Here is a 24,476-nt window from a genome sequence, read left to right as displayed (position 1 = left end):
GTCTGTTGGCTCAGTTGAAAACAACCTTTTGATATGACCACAGATGCATTTGTATCGAATCTGTACAGTTTGACATGCTTCATGCCCTTTTATATAGTCCTTTTGCATGTAATAACATGGTAGTATCTTTAATTCTTATGCTTCATTGTTTTCATTGTAGGATGTCAACGACAAGAATATTGCTCTTCAGTTCAAGTATGTGACTTGGCAGTTGCAAGCAGCTCTAACAAATCTACCACATAATTGCTTTCAAATATCTGATGAAGTTCAAGAGGAGGTATAGTTAACCCGATTGATTGGTACATTACTAAGATTGATCCTTTGTTAATTAATCATACCGGCTTGAATTTGATTAATCTGTAGGTTGATTTAGTGCGGGGTCACCTTAAAAGAGAAATGGAGAAGAAGGGAGCCCTTGATCTAAATATGTTTTCAAAAATTCATGATATCTTAGCTCATCATGTTGATAATGTTGGGTCACAATCTGAAGAACCAAACAGCCAGCCAGAGACATTGCCGTTGGAAAACGTCAGCAGTGATCACCTGGAGTTGCAACATGTTGCTTTACTAATTTCAGAAATAAGCGGGATATCTAAATCTGACATTAAAAAAAACATCTGAGCTAATTGAAGAACTTGAAAACACTACACTTTCTGTTTTTTGCAAAACCGACCAATGGTGATGGCCAAACAAGTGATGAAGCAAAAGACTCACCTGACAAAGTTAAGAAGTCTGACACTGTAGCTATGCTTGAAGATTTCCGTTGCCCAATATCTCTTGACCTGATGAGAGATCCTGTCATTGTGTCAACAGGACAGGTAAATTTTTACAGTGCACTTAGAGTGTTACTGTTTATGCTTCAATTATATTTGGCATCTGCTGACAATATGCTTGCTAATTTTTCAGACATCGAAGTTAGATATGATGCATCAAGTGAAGAAGTTAGGATTCATTCCAGCTTGCTGCAACCTTCAAGTGAGCCCAATGTTTTTCCTTGTCTTATGTTACTTCAAACATTTTTTCCATTATTCCAATGGATACATTTGTTTTTAATTTTTCAATGGAGTGCAAGTAATGTGTATATTGTGTGTGTTTCAATATTTTGGCATATATATATATATATACTAAAATTTTAATATAAAAAGCAATCTGCAAATTATTCGGTTAGTCGTGCGTTGCACGTGCATACTAACTAGTGCATATAAGAAATCAGCAAAGACTCAAATACTCCCTCCGTCCGGAAATACTTGTCCTAGAAATGAATAAAATGGATGTATCTATAACTAAAATAAGTCTAGATACATGCATTTCTAGGACAAGTATTTTCGGACGGAGGGAGTATAATTCATAGATAATCTGATCACAAATACACAATTAATAGGATCTCGACAAACACACCGCCAAAGAGGATTACATCGGATAGATCTCCATGAAGATCATGGAGAACTTTGTATTGAAGATCCAAGAGAGAGAAGAAGCCATCTAGCTACTAACTACGGACCCGTAGGTCTGAAGTAGACTACTCACGAGTCATTAGAGAGGCAATGATGTTGATGTAGAAGCCCTCCAGCTCCAAAGTCCCCTCCGGGAAGGGTCTCCAGATGAGATCTCGCGGAAACGGAAGCTTGCGGTGGAGGAAAAGTGGTTTCGTGGACGCCCTTATTTTTTCTGGGATTTTAGGGAATATATAGTCCAAAGAGCTAGGGTAGGGGAGCTCCACGGAGGCCACAAGCCTGGTAGCCGCGGGTCCCCCTGGCCGCGGCTACAGGGCTTGTGGGCTCCCTGTGGGTCTCCTGTTTTGGCCCTCAAGTCCCCCGGTCTTCTTCTGTTTTGGAAAAATTCATTTCGAATATTTTATTCCGTTTGGACTCTGTTCCAAAATCAGATCTGAAAAGAGTCAAAAACACAGAAAAAACAGGAACTGGCACTTGGCACTGAATTAATAAGTTAGTCCCAAAAAAGATATAAAATATATATAAAACATCCAAAGTTGACAAGATAACAGCATGAAACCATCAAAAATTATAGATACGTTTGAGACGTATCAAGCATCCCCAAGCTTAACTCCTGCTCGTCCTCGAGTAGGGAAGTGATAAAGAATGATTTTTTGATGCTTTCATGCTACCTAGCATAGATGTCCGTTGTAACTCCTCTTATGTGACATGAATGTTCAGATCCGTTAGATTCAAAACAATAGTTTGCTATTGACGCGGAGACAGTAATACTTCAAGCAAACTAGCAAGGTAATCATGAACTTTCAAAATAGCAAGGCCAAAAGAAAGTTACCCAACAAAATCATATAGTCTGGCTATGCTCTATCATCTTTGCACAACGAATTTAAATCATGCACAACCTCAGTATTGGCCAAGTAATTGTTTTCACACCTTTACTTTGTCAAACTTTTTCAACTCTCACGCAATACATGAGCGTGAGCCATGGTTTTAGCACTATAAGTGGAATGGAGTGTGGTGGAGGTTGCAAGGCAAACAAGGAGAAGATGGTCACATTGACTAGGCATATCAACGAGCTATGGAGATGCTCATCAATAGATATAAATGTGAATGAGTAGGGATTGCCATACAAATGATGCACTAGATCTAAGAGTATGTGAAAGCTCTTAAAGAAAACTGGTGGGTGTGCATCCAACTTGCTTGCTCACGAAGACCTAAGACAATTTTGCGGAAGTCTATCATTGGAGTATACAAGCCAAGTTATATAATGAAAATTTCCCACTAGCTATATGGTGGTGACAAAATGAGAGACTCTCAATCATGAAGATCATGGTGCTTAATAAGCACAAGTGTGGAAAGATAGTAGCATTGTCCCTTCTCTCTCATTTTTTTGGTGGGATCTTTGGCCTTTTTTTATTTTTTTATTTTTGTGGGCATCTTTGGCCTCTTTTTGTAAATGGGCTTCGCTGGCCTCTTTTATTTCCTCACATGGGACAATGCTCCATCAATGATGATCATCACACTTACAACTCAAAACTTAGAGCAATAATGACTCTACAAGAAATGCCTTCGGTAGTGTACCGTGACAATGATCTAGCATGGCTAGACATCAATGGAAACATCATGGTAGCTATCTTATGATCATGCAATGGCAATGTAGAAGTGGTGGCACATGTCATGGTGGTAGTTGCATGGAAATATATCTCGGAATGACTTTGAAAATGCCATAGTAGGTAGGTATGGTGGCTGTTTTGAGGGAGGCTAATGGTGGTTTTATGCACCGGCGAAAGTTGCACGGCACTAAAGAAGATAGTGATGGTGGAAGGTGAAAGTGCATCTAAACCATGGACTCAACATTAGTCATGAAGAACTCATATACTTGTTGCAAACGTTTTAGTAGTAATCAAAACAAAGCATTTAACGCATACTCCTAGGGGAAGGGTTGGTAGGTATAAACCATCGCGCGATCCCGACCGCTACACAAAGGATGACAATCAATAAACTAATCATGCTCAGACTTCATCACATAGCGGTTCACCATACGTGCATGCTACGGGAATCACTAACTTCAACACAGGTATTTCTAGATCCACAACACCTTACTAGTATAACTTCAATATTACCACAACCACAACTCAAAACTAATTGAGATGAATCAAACTTCTCTAACTACTCAATGCACATGAAGGTGGAAGTTTTCATATCCCTTTGGATAACTACCCCTTTTGAGACTACTTTCATAGCATAGATCAACTACCATGCCACGCACTACCGTGCTCCAAAAGATAGAAGTGAAACACATGGAGCAAAATCAACTAGCTCAAAAGATATAAGTGAAACACATGTGAGCTGAATTGCCTAACCAAAGGATATAAGTGAAGCTCGACAAAATCACGGTGAGTGCATGTCTCTCTCTCTAGGTGTGCAGCAAGGAAGATTGTGACACAACAAAAATAAAGACTCCTACGATACAAGACGCTCCAAGCAAAACACATAACATGTGGTGAATAAAAATATAGCCCCAAGTAACGTTACCGATGGATTGAAGACGAAAGAGGGGATGCCTTCCCGGGGCATCCCCAAGCTTAGGCTTTTTCGGCATCCTTGAATCAACTTGGGGTGCCTTGGGAATCCCCAAGCTTGGTCTCTTTCCACTCTTTATCTCTTTGTCCATAAGAACTTCACCTAAAACTTGAAAACTCCACAACACGAAACTTAAACAGAAACTCGTGATATCATTAGTATAAGAAAGCAAATCACCACTTCCTTAGGTACTGTAGCAAACTTAAATTCTACTTATGTTGATTTTGGGTTACTGTATTTTCAATCTTCCATGGCTAATACCCCCCGATACTATCCATAGTTTCATCAAAATAAGCAACCAACTCAACAAAAACAGAATCTGTTAACATCAGACCAATCTGTAGCAATCTGTATACTTCGTATACTTCTGGTACTTCAAAAATTCTGAAACATTACGACAGTCTGGAGAATTTGTGTAGAAATCAGTAGCAAAAAGAATCAACTCAGAAGCTCTCACAGAAAAAAAATGAAAATTCTTTTCGTGAGCAGAAAGTTTCTGTCTTTTCCAGCATGATCAAACAATCATCCCCAAGACTAATCATAACGGTTTCACTTGGCACAAACGCAAAAGAAACACAAAAAACACAATCCTAACAGAATTATGAAAGTGTGGAAAACACAAAACAGAAATAAAAATGATAGATTCGTTGGGTTGCCTCCCAACAAGCGCTATTGTTTAACGCCCTTAGCTAGGCATAAGGTGATGGAATCACGTATAGTCATCTTTGGTGCTCAAACCATAAGTAGTGTGATCATTTATCATCTTAAGATCTTCATCTTTTTTGGATGACTCACCACTAGCTTTAGGAACAAAAACAGACTTGACGGTCTTTTTGAGAGTGAGATTTGGAGTATTTTGCACAGCGGCAAAAGCGGAACCCAAGTTGGTTATGACATCTTCTAGTTTGCCAATTCTAGAGGAATCATTAACTATAGGTTCCTTCTCCCTTAATTTTTTCAAAACCATTCCCACTTTGGATCCGTACTGAGTAATTTGATTGTGGATCTTTCTATCCAAATCCTCAATAAGTTCAATTGTGGCAATTTTGTTTTCAATGGCGTCAAGCCTTTGCATCACGTGTTCCAAGGTCAAGGTAGTTCCATTAACCATGAGCGGGGGTGAGCCTACCAAATTCATGATAGCTCCATAGGAGTCAACAGTATGGCTCCCCAAAAAATTCCCGCCTACGATGGTATCAAAAATATACCTATTCCAAGGAGAGGTTCCAACATAAAAACTGCGAAGAAGAACAATAGTCGATTGCTTACGAGTAGATCTACTTTGAGCATTGCAAATCCTGTACCAAGCGTCCTCTAAATTTTCTTCCTCATTCTGCTTGAAATTGAGAACTTCGTTCTCAGGGGTATCGTTTGGAGTGGTGGGTCTAGCCATTGATGGACTATCCCACACACAAACAAGCAAGAAGTAAGCGAGTGAAACGGGCAAAAGAGAACTGCAAAAAGGCAAATGAAAATGACAAAGGAGAAAAGCAAATGAAAACGGCAAATGTGAAGTGGGGGAGAGGAAAACGAGAGGCAACTGGCAAAAAAGGTAAATGCAAGAGATGAGTTTGTGACACTTACTTGGATAGATCTTGGCTTGATCTCTCCCTGGCAACGGCGCCAGAAATCCTTCTGCTGCTGGCTACGCCTATAGGGATTTCCTTGGCAAGTATGCAAAGGATTCCCCCACGGCCTTGGAGCCTTGCGTTGGTGTTCCCTTGAAGAGGAAAGGGTGATGTAGCACAACGATGGTAAGTATTTCCCTCGGTTTGAGAACCAAGGTATCAATCCAGTAGGAGGATCGCGTCAAGTCACAAGTACCTGCACAAACACAAAGAGCTTGCACCCAACGCTATGAAGGGGTTGTCAATCCCTTATAGATTGTTTGCAAAGTGAGAATTGAAAGCAAAAAGTAAACAAAGCAAAGTAAAAGTAAAAGCGGAGATGATAATTGTGAGTAGACCCAGGGGCCGTAGTGTTCACTAGTGGCTTCTCTCATGAAAGCAAGTAGACGGTGGGTGAACGAATTACTGTCGAGCAATTGATAGAACCGCACAAAGTCATGATATTATCTATGGCAATGATCATACATATAGGCATCACGTCCAAAACAAGTAGACCGATACTTTCTGCATCTACTACTATTACTCCACACGTCGACCGCTATCCAGCATGCATCTAGTGTATTGAGTTCATAAGAATAGAGTAACGCCTTAAGCAAGATGACATGATGTAGATGGACAATCTCAAATCTATGATGAAAGCCCATCTTGTTACCCTTGATGGCAACAACACGACGCGTGGCTTGCTGCCCCTTCTGTCACTGGGAAAGGTCACGCATGGTATGAACCCAAAACCAAGCACTTCGCCCATCGCAAGAATCATAGATCTAGTTGGCCAAACAAAACCCAAGACTCGGAGAGACTTACAAGGATATCAAATCATGCATATAAGAAATCAGCAAAGACTCAAATATAATTCATAGATAATCTGATCACAAATCCACAATTCATCGGATCTCGACAAACACACCGCCAAAGAGGATTACATCGGATAGATCTCCATGAAGATCATGGAGAAATTTGTATTGAAGATCCAAGAGAGAGAAGAAGCCATCTAGCTACTAACTACGGACCCGTAGGTCTGAAGTAGACTACTCACGAGTCATTGGAGAGGCAATGATGTTGATGTAGAAGCCCTCCAGCTCCAAAGTCCCCTCCGGCAGGGCATCAGGAAGGGTCTCCAGATGAGATCTCGCGGAAACGGAAGCTTGCCGTGGCGGAAAAGTGGTTTCGTGGACGCCCTTATTTTTCTAGGATTTTAGGGAATATATAGGGCAAAGAGCTAGGGCAGGGGAGCTCCAGGGGGGCCACAAGCCTGGTAGCCGCGGGCCCCCTGGCCGCGGCTACAGGGCTTGTGGGCTCCCTATGGGACTCCTGCCTTGGCCCTCAAGTCCCCGATCTTCTTCTGTTCTGGGAAAATTCATTTCGGAGATTTTATTCCGTTTGGACTCCGTTCCAAAATCAGATCTGAAAAGAGTGAAAAGCACAGAAAAAACAGGAACTGGCACTTGGCACTGAATTAATAAGTTAGTCCCAAAAAAGATATAAAAGGTATATAAAACATCCAAAGTTGACAAGATAACATCATGAAACCATCAAAAATTATAGATACGTTTGAGACGTATCATAGACCATACGAGTTCGGGAACTATGCAGACATGACCGAGACACCTCTCCGACCAATAACCAATAGCGGGATCTGGATACCCATATTGGCTCCCACATGTTCCATGATTATCTCATTGGATGAACCACGATGTCGGGGATTCAATTAATCCCGTATACAATTCCCTTTGTCTATCGGTATGATACTTGCCCGAGATTCGATCGTCGATATCCCTATACCTTGTTCAATCTCGTTACATGCAAGTCTATTTACTCGTTTCGTAACACATGATCCCGTGACTAACTCCTTAGTCACATTGAGCTCATTATGATGATGTATTACCGAGTGGGCCCACAGATACCTCTCCGTTACACGCAGTGACAAATCCCAGTTTTGATTCGTACCAACCCAACAGACACTTACCGAGATACCTGTAGTGCACCTTTATAGTCACCCAGTTACGTTGTGACGTTTGATACACCAAAGCATTCCTACGGTATCCGGGAGTTGTACAATCTCATGGTGTAAGGAAATGATGAGTGGCGGACCCAGGATTTGGGAAGACCGCGGCTAATTTCTATTGCCCCATGTCACATCCCTGAACCCTTAAGCAAGTTAGTTTGTGCTCATGTTTTTCTTTGCAATGCATCTAGGAATTTTTCAACAAGAACAAAGCAAATGATGAAGGAAAATGCTAAAACCCTAGCCACTTCTCAAAATGAGGGAAAATTCAAACTAGTTAAAATCAATGAACCCAAAATGGCCTCAAGAAAAGTTCAAACTTTCTGATAATTCATGAAAGTAAATGAGCAATGAAGAAAACCATTTTCTTGACATTTTAAGCATTTTAAATAAATGCAAAAAGCTATTGGTTTCAAGTTTTAAATTTGAAATCAGAAACTTTAAACTTTCAAAAATGTTGAAAACTTTAGGAATGGTTGAAAATATTCCAACAAATATTCTAGGGTGCTTAACATAGTTTTTACAATTTATTTGGGAGCTGAAATAAATAGTAGATCAGTGTCAGCAATTAAAATAGAAATAAAACAGAAAGAAATGGGAAAGAAGTTACCAGTCGCCTAACCTGGCCCGGCCCATCTCCATCCTGTCGTCTTCCTCCCCCGCCAGTGGACAGCAGGAGGTGGCCGCCGCGTACTCCGGCGCGGCCACGCACCTGTGCGCCTGCCTGGCCGCCGCTTCGCGCTGGCAAGCACGGGGATAACCTCCCCGAGCTCGTCCCTATCCATCCCCGTGCCCATTCTCCCCCTCTGTCCCGTTTCCTTCTGCCGCCATTGGAGCCCGAGCAGAGCTCGAGCTCGTCGTCGTTCTAGCCTCCCCTCCTTCCTTCTGAGCCGCGCATTAGCTCCGCCGCAACTCCCTGAAGCTCCCTAGCCACGAGCCCGACGCCCAAATGCAGTGAAACAGCGAGAAGCAGTCGTCTTCTTCCTCGGGTCACCGAAGATCGTCGCCGGCGTTCTTCCTCTCCAGGTCGTCCCCGAGCAAACTAGCGCCACCACTGCACTCCTCGTGAGCTTGCGCGTCTTTCCCCTAAGATCTCCCCGTCGATCCCCTCCTCTAGGCCTAGTTCCACCGGAGCCCGACAAGATCCGCCGCTGCAGCTCGTCGCCGGTAACCCTCCGATGATCAGCTCGTCCTTCTGAGGGCACCAGCAGCTTCAGGCCATCGCGTAGATGCCGTAGGAGCTAAGTCCCGTGCGCAACTCCCTCTGTATCGATGACCTCGATGACGCCCGAACCTTGGCCGCCGCCAAGCTCGTCGCCGGCGTCATCTCCGGCTAGATCAGCCCCGGCTAAGTGCAGAAATGGAACCGCCGGAGAAGTGTCGTTCTTCTGGTGCTCTCCGCGCAGCGTTTGGCCCTGTGTGCGCCGTTTCCGAGCCCCCCCGACGTTCTGGTGCTCGCCGGAGGCTCCCCGCCGGCGAGGATGACCTCTCCGCCGGTGGATCTCAGCTGGCCTGAGCCACTGACGGGTGGGGCCAGCCTCTGGATAGTTTAGAGATAATAAAAATAAATCAGATAAATTAATAAGACACTGACATGTGGGTCCAGTGAGTTTAATTAACTAAATAAGATTAATCCTAATCTAAAATTGACCAGAGACACTGACCAGTGGGTCCCAGTGGTCAGGTTTGACTTTCAACGGCCAGTTGGACCTGCTGATGTCATGCTGATGCAGTAAAAGTATTTTCCAGTATAGAAATAATTCCAGAAATGTTTAAAACTTCAAAAATTCATAGAAATTAATCTGTAACTCCAATGAAAATAATTTATATATGAAAAAGTATCAGAAAAATTCAAGGAATCTGAATATGCTATTTTCAATCATGTTTGAAAAAGTTACAAAACCCAAACATGTAGATTAATGAATAAGTCAATTCTTATAAATACTTTATAAATGGAATATGGAAAGTATTTAAATTTCTTTTTGTTTGACATGATCAAACATTGTTCTAATAACAAACCAGCAACTTAACATGACATCCCATGCATGTTAACATCAAGTTGATCTGAGCATGAGGTCGAATCAATTAAATCGGTATCCGATAATACCTCATTTGAGGTGATATTTGAATTTAAATCAAATCAACTTCAAACCTAATACATGTTGATTATAATAGTATATCACCTTGCATTCTCATGCCATGCTCATGCATCATCTTGATTGCATATGCTTGATATTGATTGTTGTCATTTCCTTCGGTAGGCTCCGCTCCCCCGGATTCCATCGAATATCCGTGTGACGGATACTGTCCCTCCTCTGAGCAACAAGGCAAGCAACCATTTTGATCATCCCGATAAATCCCATGTTCTTGCTCCTGCACTTGTTTATTGCATTAGGATCAAATGCTTCAACTTCTTTTGCCACGTTAGTTGAACCCACTTCCTTTGCATGACCTATCCTTGTCACAGTAAATAGCCGAACCTTGCAACCTAGCATACCTGGTAGTTGCTTGAGCCATGATGTGCCTTATCCTGCTATGCATGCTATGCTTAGAGTTGTGTATGGTCTGTCATTTGGGAGATGAACAGAATTGTGAGAATGCGTTCGGTAAGCAAAGGTTGTGTGTTGAATCTGATTTGGTAAAGGTACCGGTGAAAGGCTGTGTAGGAGTACATGGCGGGTTGTTTCATTGGAACCGTCCTTAGGAACTGAGTTCCGTGTATGTAATCCAAGACTAGATACTACCACATGCTGGGCCCTGAAATATGACCCTGCTCGGCCTATTAATCGCTTAGTACTCGGTCCAGGAGTTGCAAGTAGTTTCTGATGTTTATAGTAATGCTGGAGGCCGTGCATGGTGGTGACCTGAGAGGTGGGCCGTGATGCGGTAGGCAGTGGCACGGTGTACCAAGTGGCACCCGGATGGTGGGCTTGGGAACCCTGCGCACATCGTTTGAGGGCATGGCGGAAACCTCGGTCGGACTTCCGTACGGGTTACTCTCAAATAGGTGATAAACCTGGACTAGGTACTAGTGTGGTTAACGGTCGTGGCCGACTCCCTCGCTGGGCTTCCGCTTGAAGGTTGCCGAGGTGCATGACGTGCACATGGCGATAAGTGGCGAGAGCGTGTGTGACGAAGTACACCCCTGTAGGGTTATGATCTATTCGAATAGTCGCGTCCGCGGTTATGGACTACTTGGAGACATATGTTGTTCATAGATAACTTAAATGGCTACTCATAAAATTGTCAAGATAAGCGTGAGCGTCGTGGACGACATTTCCGTATGGAGACGGAATGATTCCACGATGGTGTATTGTTGTGGTGTTAGTGGACTCGTGTGCGAGAAATCAAGTTGTCAAAATTATTTAACAATGCAAGTTGTCTAGCCACGAGTCAAATGCTGGCTTTCCGCATGAAACCCCACAATACCTTATTGATACTTTGCATGAGTAGATAGTTATCCTAAAGTCTTGCTGAGTACCTTCGTACTCATGTTTGCTTAATAATTGTTGCAGAGGTTGCTAATGACCCTAATGGAGGGTTCTTCGTAGACATCGACGACGACGAGTAGCTGGTGTCCCAGCTACGATCTGGCCCTACGTTGGATCTGTAGTATAGTCAGGCCATGTGCCTTCTAGTTGCACCTGTCTGTACTCAGACAGTTTTAAACTCTTCCGCTGGCTTGTAACTGAATGACTCCTATTATGGGTCGTGAGACACTTAATGTGTAATATTATGTGTGCGGCTCTTCCGAGCCTCTTAAATAAAGCTTGTATGTTTATGGTTATGTTGTGATGCCTGTTGGAATTATGCCCTAGAGGCAATAATAAATATAGTTATTATTATAATTCCTGTATCAAGATGATAGTTTATTATCCATGCTATAATTGTATTGAATGAAGACTCATTTACATGTGTGGATACATAGACAAAACACCGTCCCTAGCATGCCTCTAGTTGGCTAGCCAATTGATCAATGATAGTCAGTGTCTTCTGATTATGAACAAGGTGTTGTTGCTTGATAACTGGATCACGTCATTGGGAGAATCACGTGATGGACTAGACCCAAACTAATAGACGTAGCATGTTGATCGTGTCATTTTGTTGCTACTGTTTTCTGCGTGTCAAGTATTTATTCCTATGACCATGAGATCATATAACTCACTGACACCGGAGGAATGCTTTGTGTGTATCAAACGTCGCAACGTAACTGGGTGACTATAAAGATGCTCTACAGGTATCTCCGAAGGTGTTAGTTGAGTGAGTATGGATCAAGACTAGGATTTGTCACTCCGTGTGACGGAGAGGTATCTCGGGGCCCACTCGGTAATACAACATCACACACAAGCCTTGCAAGCAATGTAACTTAGTGTAAGTTGCGGGATCTTGTATTACGGAACGAGTAAAGAGACTTGCTGGTAAACGAGATTGAAATAGGTATGCGTATACTGACGATCGAATCTCGGGCAAGTAACATACCGAAGGACAAAGGGAATGACATACGGGATTATACGAATCCTTGGCACTGAGGTTCAAACGATAAGATCTTCGTAGAATATGTAGGATCCAATATGGGCATCCAGGTCCCGCTATTGGATATTGACCGAGGAGTCTCTCGGGTCATGTCTACATAGTTCTCGAACCCGCAGGGTCTGCACACTTAAGGTTCGACGTTGTTTTGTGCGTATTTGAGTTATATGGTTGGTTACCGAATGTTGTTCGGAGTCCCGGATGAGATCACGAACGTCACGAGGGTTTCCGGAATGGTCCGGAAATGAAGATTGATATATAGGATGACCTCATTTGATTACCGGAAGGTTTTCGGAGTTACCGGGAATGTACCGGGAATGACGAATGGGTTCCGGAAGTTCACCGGGGGGGCAACCCACCCCGGGGAAGCCCATAGGCCTTGGGGGAGACACACCAGCCCTTAGTGGGCTGGTGGGACAGCCCACAAGTGGTCTATGCGCCAAGAGAAGAAAAATCAAGAGAAAAGGAAAAAAAAGGAGGAGGTGGGAAGGGAGGAGGACTCCCTCCCACCAAACCTAGTCCAACTCGGTTTGGGGGGGGGGGGGAGAGTCCTCCCCCTTGGCTCGGCCGACCCCCTTGAGGGTCCTTGGACCCCAAGGCTAGGCCCCCTCCCTCCCACCTATATATACGGAGGTTTTAGGGCTGATTTGAGACGACTTTTCCACGGCAGCCCGACCACATACCTCCACGGTTTTTCCTCTAGATCGCGTTTCTGCGGAGCTCGGGCGGAGCCCTGCTGAGACAAGGTCATCACCAACCTCCGGAGAACTCTTCTACCTCTCCGTCTCTCTTGCTGTATCAAGAAGGCCGAGATCATCGTCGAGTTGTACGTGTGCTGAACGCGGAGGTGCCGTCCGTTCGGTACTAGATCGTGGGACTGATCGCGGGATTGTTCGCGGGGCGGATCGAGGGACGTGAGGACGTTCCACTACATCAACCGCGTTCTCTAATGCTTCTGCTGTACGGTCTACAAGGGTACGTAGATCACTCATCCCCTCTCGTAGATGGACATCACCATGATAGGTCTTCATGCGCGTAGGAAATTTTTTGTTTCCCATGCGACGTTCCCCAACGGTGGCATCATGAGCTAGGTTCATGCGTAGATGTCTTCTCGAGTAGAACACAAAAGTTTTTGTGGGCGGTGATGTGCGTTTTTCTGCCCTCCTTAGTCTTTTCTTGATTCCGCGGTATTGTTGGATTGAAGCGGCTTGGACCGACATTACTCGTATGCTTACGAGAGACTGGTTTCATCGTTACGAGTAACCCCCTTTGCTCAAAGATGACTGGCAAGTGACGGTTTCTCCAACTTTAGTTGAATCGGATTTGACCGAGGAGGTCCTTGGATGAGGTTAAATAGCAACTCATATATCTCCGTTGTGGTGTTTGCGTAAGTAAGATGCGATCCTACTAGATACCCTTGGTCACCACGTAAAACATGCAACAACAAAATTAGAGGACGTCTAACTTGTTTTTGCAGGGTATGATTGTGATGTGATATGGCCAACTATGTGATGTGATATATTGGATGTATGAGATGATCATGTTGTAATAGAAATATCGACTTGCACGTCGATGGTACGGCAACCGGCAGGAGCCATAGGGTTGTCTTTATACTAACGTTTGTGCTTGCAGATGCGTTTACTATTTTGCTAGGATGTAGCTTTAGTAGTAATAGCATAAGTAGCACGACAACCCCGATGGCAACACGTTGATGGATGATCATGGTGTGGCGCCGGTGACAAGAAGATCATGCCGGTGCTTTGGTGATGGAGATCAAGAAGCACGTGATGATGGCCATATCATGTCACTTATGAATTGCATGTGATGTTAATCCTTTTATGCACCTTATTTTGCTTAGAACGACGGTAGCATTATGAGGTGATCTCTCACTAAAATTTCAAGACGAAATTGTGTTCTCCCCGACTGTGCACCGTTGCTACAGTTCGTCGTTTCGAGACACCACGTGATGATCGGGTGTGATAGACTCAACGTTCACATACAACGGGTGCAAAACAGTTGCGCACGCGGAACACTCGGGTTAAGCTTGACGAGCCTAGAATGTGCAGACATGGCCTCAGAACACATGAGACCGAAAGGTCGATCATGAATCATATAGTTGATATGATTAGCATAGGGATGCTTACCACTGAAACTATACTCAACTCACGTGATGATCGGACTTGGGATAGTGTAAGTGGATCATGAACCACTCAAATGACTAGAGAGATGTACTTTTTGAGTGGGAGTTTAGCATATAATTTGATTAAGTTGAACTCTAATTATCTTGAACATAGTCTAAGTCCACTTTGAATATATTTGTGTTGTAGATCATGGCTCACGCGACAGTCATCCTGAATTTTAATACGTTCCTAGAGAAAGCTAAGTTGAAAGATGATGGAAGCAACTTTGTAGACTGGGCTCGTAATCTTAAGCTAATCTTACAAGCTGGGAAGAAGGATTATGTCCTTAATGCTGCGCTAGGAGATGAACCACCCGCTACGGCTGATCAGGATGTTAAGAACGCTTGGTTAGCACGTAAGGAGGACTACTCAATAGTTCAATGTGCAGTCTTGTATGGCTTAGAACCGGGACTTCAACGTCGCTTTGAGCGTCATGGAGCATTTGAGATGTTCCAGGAGTTGGAGTTTATCTTTCAGAAGAACGCCCGGATCGAGAGGTATGAGACCTCCGATAAATTCTATGCTTGCAAGATGGAGGAAAACTCGTATGTCAGTGAACATGTGCTCAAAATGTCTGGGTACTCAAACCGTCTAGCTGAGCTGGGGATTGAACTCCCGCAAGAAGCTATCACTGACAGAATCCTTCAATCACTGCCGCCAAGCTATAAAGGCTTTGTGTTGAACTACAACATGCAAGGGATGAACAAGTCTCCCGGCGAGTTGTTTGCGATGCTGAAAGTCGCAGAGTCTGAACTCCGTAAAGAGCATCAAGTGTTGATGGTGAGCAAGACCACTAGTTTCAAGAGAAACGGCAAAGGCAAGAAGGGCAATTCGAAGAAGAGCGGCAAGCATGTTGCCAATCCGCCGAAGAAACCCAAGGCTGGACCTAAGCCTGAAACAGAGTGCTTCTATTGCAAGGGTATGGGTCACTGGAAGCGCAATTGCCCCAAGTATCTGGCAGATAAGAAGGCGGGCAAAGAAAAATCAGGTATATTTGATATACATGTTATTGATGTGTACTTAACCGGATCTCGTAGTAGTGCCTGGGTATTCGATACCGGTTCTGTTGCTCACATTTGCAACTCGAAACAGGAACTGCGGAATAGACGAAGGCTGGCGAAAGACGAAGTGACGATGCGCGTAGGAAATGGTTCCAAGGTTGATGTAATCGCCGTCGGCACAGTGTCACTTCAGCTACCATCGGGATTAGTGATGAACTTAAATCATTGTTATTTAGTGCCTGTGTTGAGCATGAACATTATATCTGGATCTTGTTTATTGCGAGACGGTTACTCTTTTAAGTCTGAGAATAATGGTTGTTCTATTTCTATGAGTAACATCTTTTATGGTCATGCACCGAATGTCAGAGGATTGTTCATATTGAATCTTGATAGCGATACGCATATACATAACATTGAGACCAAAAGAGTTATAGTAAACAATGATAGCGCCATATTTTTGTGGCACTGTCGTTTGGGTCATATTGGTGTAAAGCGCATGAAGAAACTCCATGCTGATGGACTTTTGGAGTCACTTGACTTTGATTCACTTGACACGTGTGAACCATGCCTCATGGGCAAGATGACTAAGACTCCGTTCTCCGGAACAATGGAGCGTGCAAGTGACTTGTTGGAAATCATACATACCGATGTGTGTGGTCCAATGAGCGTAGAGGCACGCGGCGGATATCGTTATTTTCTCACCTTCACTGACGATTTAAGTAGATATGGTTATGTCTACTTGATGAAGCACAAGTCTGAAACATTTGAAAAGTTCAAGCAATTTCAGAGTGAAGTGGAAAATCATCGTAACAAGAAGATCAAGTTCCTACGGTCTGATCGTGGGGGTGAATATCTGAGTTTCGAGTTTGGTGCTCACTTAAGACAATGTGGAATTGTTTCGCAGTTAACACCGCCTGGAACACCACAGCGTAATGGTGTGTCCGAACATCGTAATCGTACTTTGTTAGAGATGGTGCGATCTATGATGTCTCTTACTGATTTGCCGTTATCATTTTGGGGTTATGCATTAGAAACAGCTGCATTCACTTTAAATAGGGCACCATCAAAATCCGTTGAGACGACACCATACGAACTGTGGTATGGCAAAAGGCCATAGTTGTCGTTTCTTAAAGTTTGGGGATGTGATGCTTATGTCAAAAAGCTTCAGCCTGAAAAGCTGGAACCCAAAGCGGAAAAGTGTGTCTTCATAGGTTACCCAAAAGAGACAGTTGGGTACACCTTCTATCTCAAATCCGAGGGCAAGGTGTTTGTTGCTAAAAACGGAGCTTTTCTCGAGAAGGAGTTTCTCTCGAGAGAATTGAGTGGGGGGAAGATAGAGCTTGACGAGGTTGTCGAACCTCTCATCCCTCTGGATGGTGGCGCAGGGCAAGGGGAAACCTCTGTCGTTGCGACGCCGGTTGAGGAGGAAGTTAATGATGATGATCATGAAACTCCAGTTCAAGTTTCTGTTGAACCACGCAGGTCGACGAGATCACGCGCTGCTCCAGAGTGGTACGGTAATCCCGTCTTATCAATCATGTTGTTAGACAACAATGAACCTGGAAATTATGAACAAGCAATGGTGGGCCCAGATTCCAACAAATGGCTAGAAGCCATGAAATCCGAGATAGGATCCATGTATGAGAACAAAGTGTGGACTTTGGAGATACTACCTGAGGGCCGCAAGGCTATTCAGAACAAATGGATCTTTAAGAAGAAGACGGACGCTGACGGTAATGTGACCGTTTATAAAGCTCGACTTGTGGCAAACGGTTTTTCACAAGTTCCAGGAGTTGACTACGATGAGACTTTCTCACCCGTAGCGATGCTTAAGTCCGTCAGAATCATGTTAGCAATAGCTGCATTTTTGATTATGAAATCTGGCAGATGGATGTCAAAACGGCGTTCCTTAACGGTTTCCTTAAGGAAGAGTTGTATATGATGCAACCCGAAGGTTTTGTCGATCCTAAAAATGCTGACAAGGTGTGCAAGCTCCAGCGATCCATTTATGGACTGGTGCAAGCATCTCGGAGTTGGAACAAACGCTTTGATGAGGTGATCAAAGTATTTGGGTTTATACAAGTGGTTGGAGAATCTTGTATTTACAAGAAAGTGAGTGGGAGCTCTGTGGCGTTTCTAATATTATATGTGGATGACATATTACTGATTGGAAACAACGTAGAGCTTTTGGAGAGCATAAAAGGTTACTTGAATAAAAGTTTCTCTATGAAGGACCTAGGAGAAGCTGCTTACATTCTAGGCATTAAGATCTATAGGGATAGATCAAAACGCCTGATAGGACTTTCACAAAGCACATACCTTGATAAAGTTTTGAAAAGGTTCAAAATGGAACAGTCCAAGAAAGGGTTCTTGCCAGTTTTACAAGGTACAAGATTGAGTAAGACTCAGTGCCCAGCAACTGATGAAGATAGAGAGCATATGCGCTCCGTCCCCTATGCTTCAGCCATAGGTTCTATCATGTATGCGATGCTGTGCACTAGACCGGATGTTAGCTTGGCCATAAGTATGGCAGGTAGGTTCCAGAGTAATCCAGGAGTTGATCACTGGACAGCGGTCAAGAATATCCTGAAGTACCTGAAAAGGACTAAGGAGATGTTTCTCGTGTATGGAGGTGACGAAGAGCTCGCCGTAAAAGGTTACGTCGATGCAAGCTTTGACACAGATCCGGACGACTCTAAGTCGCAAACCGGATACGTATTTATTCTTAATAGGGGTGCAGTAAGCTGGTGCAGTTCCAAGCAAAGCGTCGTAGCAGATTCTACATGTGAAGCGGAGTACATGGCTGCCTCGGAGGCGGCTAAGGAGAGTGTCTGGATGAAGCAGTTCATGACGGATCTTGGAGTGGTGCCAAGTGCACTGGATCCAATAACCTTGTTCTGTGACAACACTGGTGCCATTGCCTTAGCAAAGGAACCACGGTTTCACAAGAAGACCAGACACATCAAATGACGCTTCAACCTCATCCGCGACTACGTCGAGGAAGAGGACGTAAATATATGCAAGGTGCACACGGATCTGAATATAGCAGACCCGCTGACTAAACCTCTTCCACGGCCAAAACATGATCGACACCAGAACTGTATGGGTGTTAGATTTATTACAATGTAATTCACATGGTGATGTGAGGGCTAGATTATTGACTCTAGTGCAAGTGGGAGACTGTTGGAATTATGCCCTAGAGGCAATAATAAATATAGTTATTATTATAATTCCTGTATCAAGATGATAGTTTATTATCCATGCTATAATTGTATTGAATGAAGACTCATTTACATGTGTGGATACATAGACAAAACACCGTCCCTAGCATGCCTCTAGTTGGCTAGCCAATTGATCAATGATAGTCAGTGTCTTCTGATTATGAACAAGGTGTTGTTGCTTGATAACTGGATCACGTCATTGGGAGAATCACGTGATGGACTAGACCCAAACTAATAGACGTAGCATGTTGATCGTGTCATTTTGTTGCTACTGTTTTCTGCGTGTCAAGTATTTATTCCTATGACCATGAGATCATATAACTCACTGACACCGGAGGAATGCTTTGTGTGTATCAAACGTCGCAACGTAACTGGGTGACTATAAAGATGCTCTACAGGTATCTCCGAAGGTGTTAGTTGAGTTAGTATGGATCAAGACTAGGATTTGTCACTCCGTGTGACGGAGAGGTATCTCGGGGCCCACTCGGTAATACAACATCACACACAAGCCTTGCAAGCAATGTAACTTAGTGTAAGTTGCGGGATCTTGTATTACGGAACGAGTAAAGAGACTTGCTGGTAAACGAGATTGAAATAGGTATGCGGATACTGACGATCGAATCTCGGGCAAGTAACATATCGAAGGACAAAGGGAATGACATACGGGATTATACGAATCCTTGGCACTGAGGTTCAAACGATAAGATCTTCGTAGAATATGTAGGATCCAATATGGGCATCCAGGTCCCGCTATTGGATATTGACCGAGGAGTCTCTCGGGTCATGTCTACATAGTTCTCGAACCCGCAGGGTCTGCACACTTAAGGTTCGACGTTGTTTTGTGCGTATTTGAGTTATATGGTTGGTTACCGAATGTTGTTCGGAGTCCCGGATGAGATCACAGACGTCACGAGGGTTTCCGGAATGGTCCGGAAACGAAGATTGATATATAGGATGACCTCATTTGATTACCGGAAGGTTTTCGGAGTTACCGGGAATGTACCGGGAATGACGAATAGGTTCCGGAAGTTCACCGGGGGGGGCAACCCACCCCGGGGAAGCCCATAGGCCTTGGGGGAGACACACCAGCCCTTAGTGGTCTGGTGGGACAGCCCACAAGTGGTCTATGCGCCAAGAGAAGAAAAATCAAGAGAAAAGGAAAAAAAAGGAGGAGGTGGGAAGGGAGGAGGACTCCCTCCCACCAAACCTAGTCCAACTCGGTTTGGGGGGGGGGAGAGTCCTCCCCCTTGGCTCGGCCGACCCCCTTGAGGGTCCTTGGACCCCAAGGCTAGGCCCCCTCCCTCCCACCTATATATACGGAGGTTTTAGGGCTGATTTGAGACGACTTTTCCACGGCAGGCCGACCACATACCTCCACGGTTTTTCCTCTAGATCGCGTTTCTGCAGAGCTCGGGCGGAGCCCTGCTGAGACAAGGTCATCACCAACCTCTGGAGCACCGTCACGGGACTGATCGCGGGATTGTTCGCGGGGCGGATCGAGGGACGTGAGGACGTTCCACTACATCAACCGCGTTCTCTAACGCTTCTGCTGTACGGTCTACAAGGGTACGTAGATCACTCATCCCCTCTCGTAGATGGACATCACCATGATAGGTCTTCGTGCGCGTAGGAAATTTTTTGTTTCCCATGCGACGTTCCCCAACAATGCCATTGATGTATCTATACATATCGGTATGTCATGCGTACGTGTGTCGTACTTGATATGTATGGGGTTCGATTACCTAGTCGTGAACTTTAGTAGCACTCCTTACAAGGAAATGCCCCTTTGTGATCCAACGAGCCTTGGTAGTTCGCTACTGCTCCAGACACATTGGTTGACCGGCATGTGTCCTTCTTAGCTGCTGTGTCTGTCCCCTTTGGGGAAATGTCACGCGATGTAATGGAGTCCTTGTAGCTTGCTACGACTCGTCTACACTCGCTGGTGACCGACACCTGCTTTGTTGGGTCATGTATGCATGTCCTTGTGCGGTACTGCCACTTTGGTTTGTGACTAGACTTGTCGATCCGGGTTCTTTGACATTGGAATGCTAGCGACACTATTGCATATGTGAGTCAAAATACGCAAACGGTCCCGGCTAAGGTAAGGCTGCAGCCGTGGAGTTAACCGTGCGTGAGACCGCAAAGAGATGCCATGTGTTACAGGCTGGATTCCTATGACTTAGGATCGGGGTCCCGACACCCCAAAACTATGAAAAAAATTACCTTCTAATTCCTTCTCAATAACATAGTATATTAGCAAAAACACACTAATGCATATATGGAGTTTTGACGTGATACATTAGTTCAATGCTTAACCAAATGACAATAAGAAAAGCATAAAAAATGCGGTGGCATAATAGCATAATCAATACGCAGTGTTGATACCTAAATAAATAAGCTTTTGCTCCCATCCTAGCCTACCATTTCTTCATCAATAATAGGAGAAGAACTAGAACCTACACAGATAAGAAAAAATAATCAAGAAATAATACAGATAAATATATGATACATAGTTGTATTGGTAAGAGCTAACATACTAGTAGCTACACGTGGTAGTTGTTTCTTGCGTGACCTCATACTTTGGAAAAACTCCAAAATCTTATCATCTTCGATGCTTGCGAATATGTCTCGCTCGATATGGCATGACATACTATGATTCATCCAATCATCATTCATCTTGTTCCTCAAATCAGTCTTTATAATCTTCATTGCCGAGAATGCTCTTTCTATTGTCGCCGTTGCAACCGGCAAAATTAAGGCTAACTCAATAAGACAACATACCAATGGAAATGTCTTGTGTCTGTCTGTTTGAACCATCTTAACAGCAAGCTTCCCAAGATCAAGACAATTTGCAAAGTCCGGATCATCTCTCACATCAACAATAAATGTGCCAAGCTAATCCCCAAGGACTATACACTCATATTGAGAGAAGTCATCGGCATACATTCTTGCAAGTTCAGTTAACTTATCAATATCAAAATTATGAAAAGAGTTCTTTGGATCAAGACAAGCTATGCACCTCAATAGCTGAGTAGACCTTTCAGCAAAACGATTATTGAGCTCAACAATAATTTGATCAAGTACCACACTGAATATTTCATGATGGAAATGGTCATAATAAGTTACCATATGGCTGCCACAACCCCTTGAATGGCCTCTAGCTGGTATTTTATCTTCCATATTTGGCACAACAATATTATGCGCAAAACAAAAGCCCTTTGTATCTTCCAAAATCTCATCCCATCCGGAGTTCCTTATTTTCTCAACTTCCTTCAATGTAGTACCAATCAGGCCTACAGCACGCACAATATTTTGATCTTTCCTTTGCAAGCATGTTGATAGATCATTAGTCTTTCCAAGAATTCTGATCATAAGATGCACAATAAATACAAACTCAAAGCTTTCCATTTTTTCCAACAAACCTGAAGCTGTGGTCTTTTGTGTTGCATTAGTGGCATCATCACTTAAATTCTCTAACACATGTAGGACATATTTCCACATGTGAACAAGACGACATAAGGTTTTATGGTGAGATCCCCAACGAGTATCTCCTGGCCTTGCAAGATTAGTTTCCTGGTTCTTTCCTCTTCCAGTGAAGATATCACCGGTCTCAAGTTTGTTCAGAAGTTCATCATGCTGACTTTGCAATAGTTTATCTTTTCTATGACAATATTTCCTAGCTTTATTATGACACTATTAATATCCTTACCAACATGAAGATCACAAGCTTCAATCCCATTCTTCCAAAAATCAAAACCAACCCTTGTAAATGATTATGTACCAAAATTGTCTGCCCGTGGTTGCTTAAAGAGAAAACAATAGAAACAAAATGTAGCGTCTTTAGCTACACTATATTCCAACCAATCATACCTTTTGAACCATTTATCCTGAAATCTCCGCATCTGGCTTCCAATTAATTTTGCAGGATATTTATGACCAATTGGTTGACATGGACCCATTACCAAATACTCTCTCCTAGAAGCATCTCTGACATTTACATCTAGCTCCTCAATCGGTTTCTGAAGCCCAGGATCCACAATAATGTCATCTGGATTAAGCTCATCACTCTCCTCTTGGCTGCTAGTGCTAGTGTTATCATCTTCTGGTTCTGGATTAGCAACAATGTGAGGACTGAGTTGCTGCTGTTGGGGAGGGACTGTATGTTGAGGAACCGTCCCACTGCCACCAACATTCGTACCGGATTCTTGAGCATGAGAAGATTGACTCGAATTGGCAACTTGTGAAACAGACCAGAAATAAGATGATACAGGTCTTGATGAAAAAGGATTTGCCCTCTTTGTCCCCTTCATTTTTCTGTAATCGAACAGGCTAAAATTAGTTCTCTACCAGTCTACCTAATCATGCAATCAAATATATACCAGAATTGAACTTCCATTCTTTACAGTTCATACCTTGTTCAGTTCAGTTGTGCTGACCCCCTGGATGCGTGTACGTACTGGCAGGCGACAGCGTATCGGCGAGTTCAAGTCAGGAACCAGGCGAGTTCAAGACGGGGCGAGCAGCGTAGGCGAGTCTCCGTCGGCGGCGGCGGCACGATCAACTCGAGAGAGCGGCATGCCGGCGGCCGCTAGGCGGTGACGAGATTTAGATCGGTGGCGGCGGTTAATTCGCTGCCGAGAAAGCAGCGATCTGACTCCCCGGCGAAACGGATCGTTGATCGTACGTGCTAGGAGTCAGTCCCGTTTAGTTTTTTCATGATTGCAACGCTAGCTTGGTGGGCTTTAGGATTAGCCCCGGTTAATCTGGCCCCATGACACGGGCTTTTATCTATATAGGCAGGAATTTCATATAAATATACAAAACATATACGTATACTAGGAGGGCTACGACCGGGGCTGTAGCCCGGGCTGCCCGGCACGTAGATCCGCCCCTGGAAATGATACTTGACATTAGAAAAGTTCTAGCAGACGAACTACACGATCTTGTGCTATGCTTAGGATTGGGTCTTGTCCATCACATCATTCTCCTAATGATGTGATCCCGTTATCAACGACATCCAGTGTCCATGGTCAGGAAACCATGACCATCCATTGATCAACGAGCTAGTCAACTAGTGTGGTCTATGTATTCACACATGTATTAAGGTTTTTGGTTAATACAATTATAGCATGATCAATAGGCAATTATCATGAACAAGGAAATATAATAATAACCAATTTATTATTGCCTCTAGGACATATTTCCAACATTGAGAACATTCTAGAAGGTTCCAACCTGGTTTTGCAAACCTTCTATAAGGTTCCCGAATGGTTTCCTTTTCTACTTTCTCTAAAGTGTTTTACTTATGTTCCATTTTTTCTTTTTTCAAAAAGTCATAAATTTCAAAAAATGTTCAAAATCTGAAAAAATACATTTCCTTTTTTCAAAACTGTTTGGGATTTCAAAATGTATTCATAATTCAAAACATGTCCGCATTTTCCAAAAAATGGGAATCCCAAAATTTGTTTACAATTTCAAAAAATATTCAAAAATTAATAAATTGTTCACATTTTTAAAAAATCTTCATGTTTTTTAAAATATTGTTTAGAAGTTTTAGAAAGGTTCAAATTTTCTATATTTTATATCCTCAAACATTGCTATTCCTTTTAAAAACTTGTTCATGATTTTAAAACAAATTTTTAAGAATTTAAAAAGTTGTTTATTCCTAACAATGTTCATATTTTTAAAACATAATTGGAAATTCATAAATTGTTTGCTTTTTAAAAAAAATATGTAGTTTAAAAATTGTTCTCTTTTTTAATAATTATGCATAATTTTGAAGAAATGTTCAAATGATTTAAAAACAAATAGGGCAAAATGGCGGTGGCTTCTAGTTCCTACTTCTCTCTGCCCTTCCTCTATGGTTGGAATGGGTCT

At 43.2% G+C, this 24,476-nt stretch overlaps 1 pseudogene; it reads left to right on the top strand.

Moving 5' to 3' along the window:
* The first annotated feature begins 43 nt into the window (after positions 1 to 43).
* On the top strand, positions 44 to 23,191 carry LOC123405031 (annotated as a pseudogene).
* Positions 23,192 to 24,476: the final 1,285 nt, after the last annotated feature.

This window comes from Hordeum vulgare, chromosome 6H, assembly GCF_904849725.1.
Source record: "Hordeum vulgare subsp. vulgare chromosome 6H, MorexV3_pseudomolecules_assembly, whole genome shotgun sequence".
Classification (NCBI taxonomy): Eukaryota; Viridiplantae; Streptophyta; class Magnoliopsida; order Poales; family Poaceae; genus Hordeum; species Hordeum vulgare.
The sequence above is the reverse complement of the archived record's forward strand: the minus strand, read 5'-3'. Positions and strand labels throughout refer to the sequence as shown.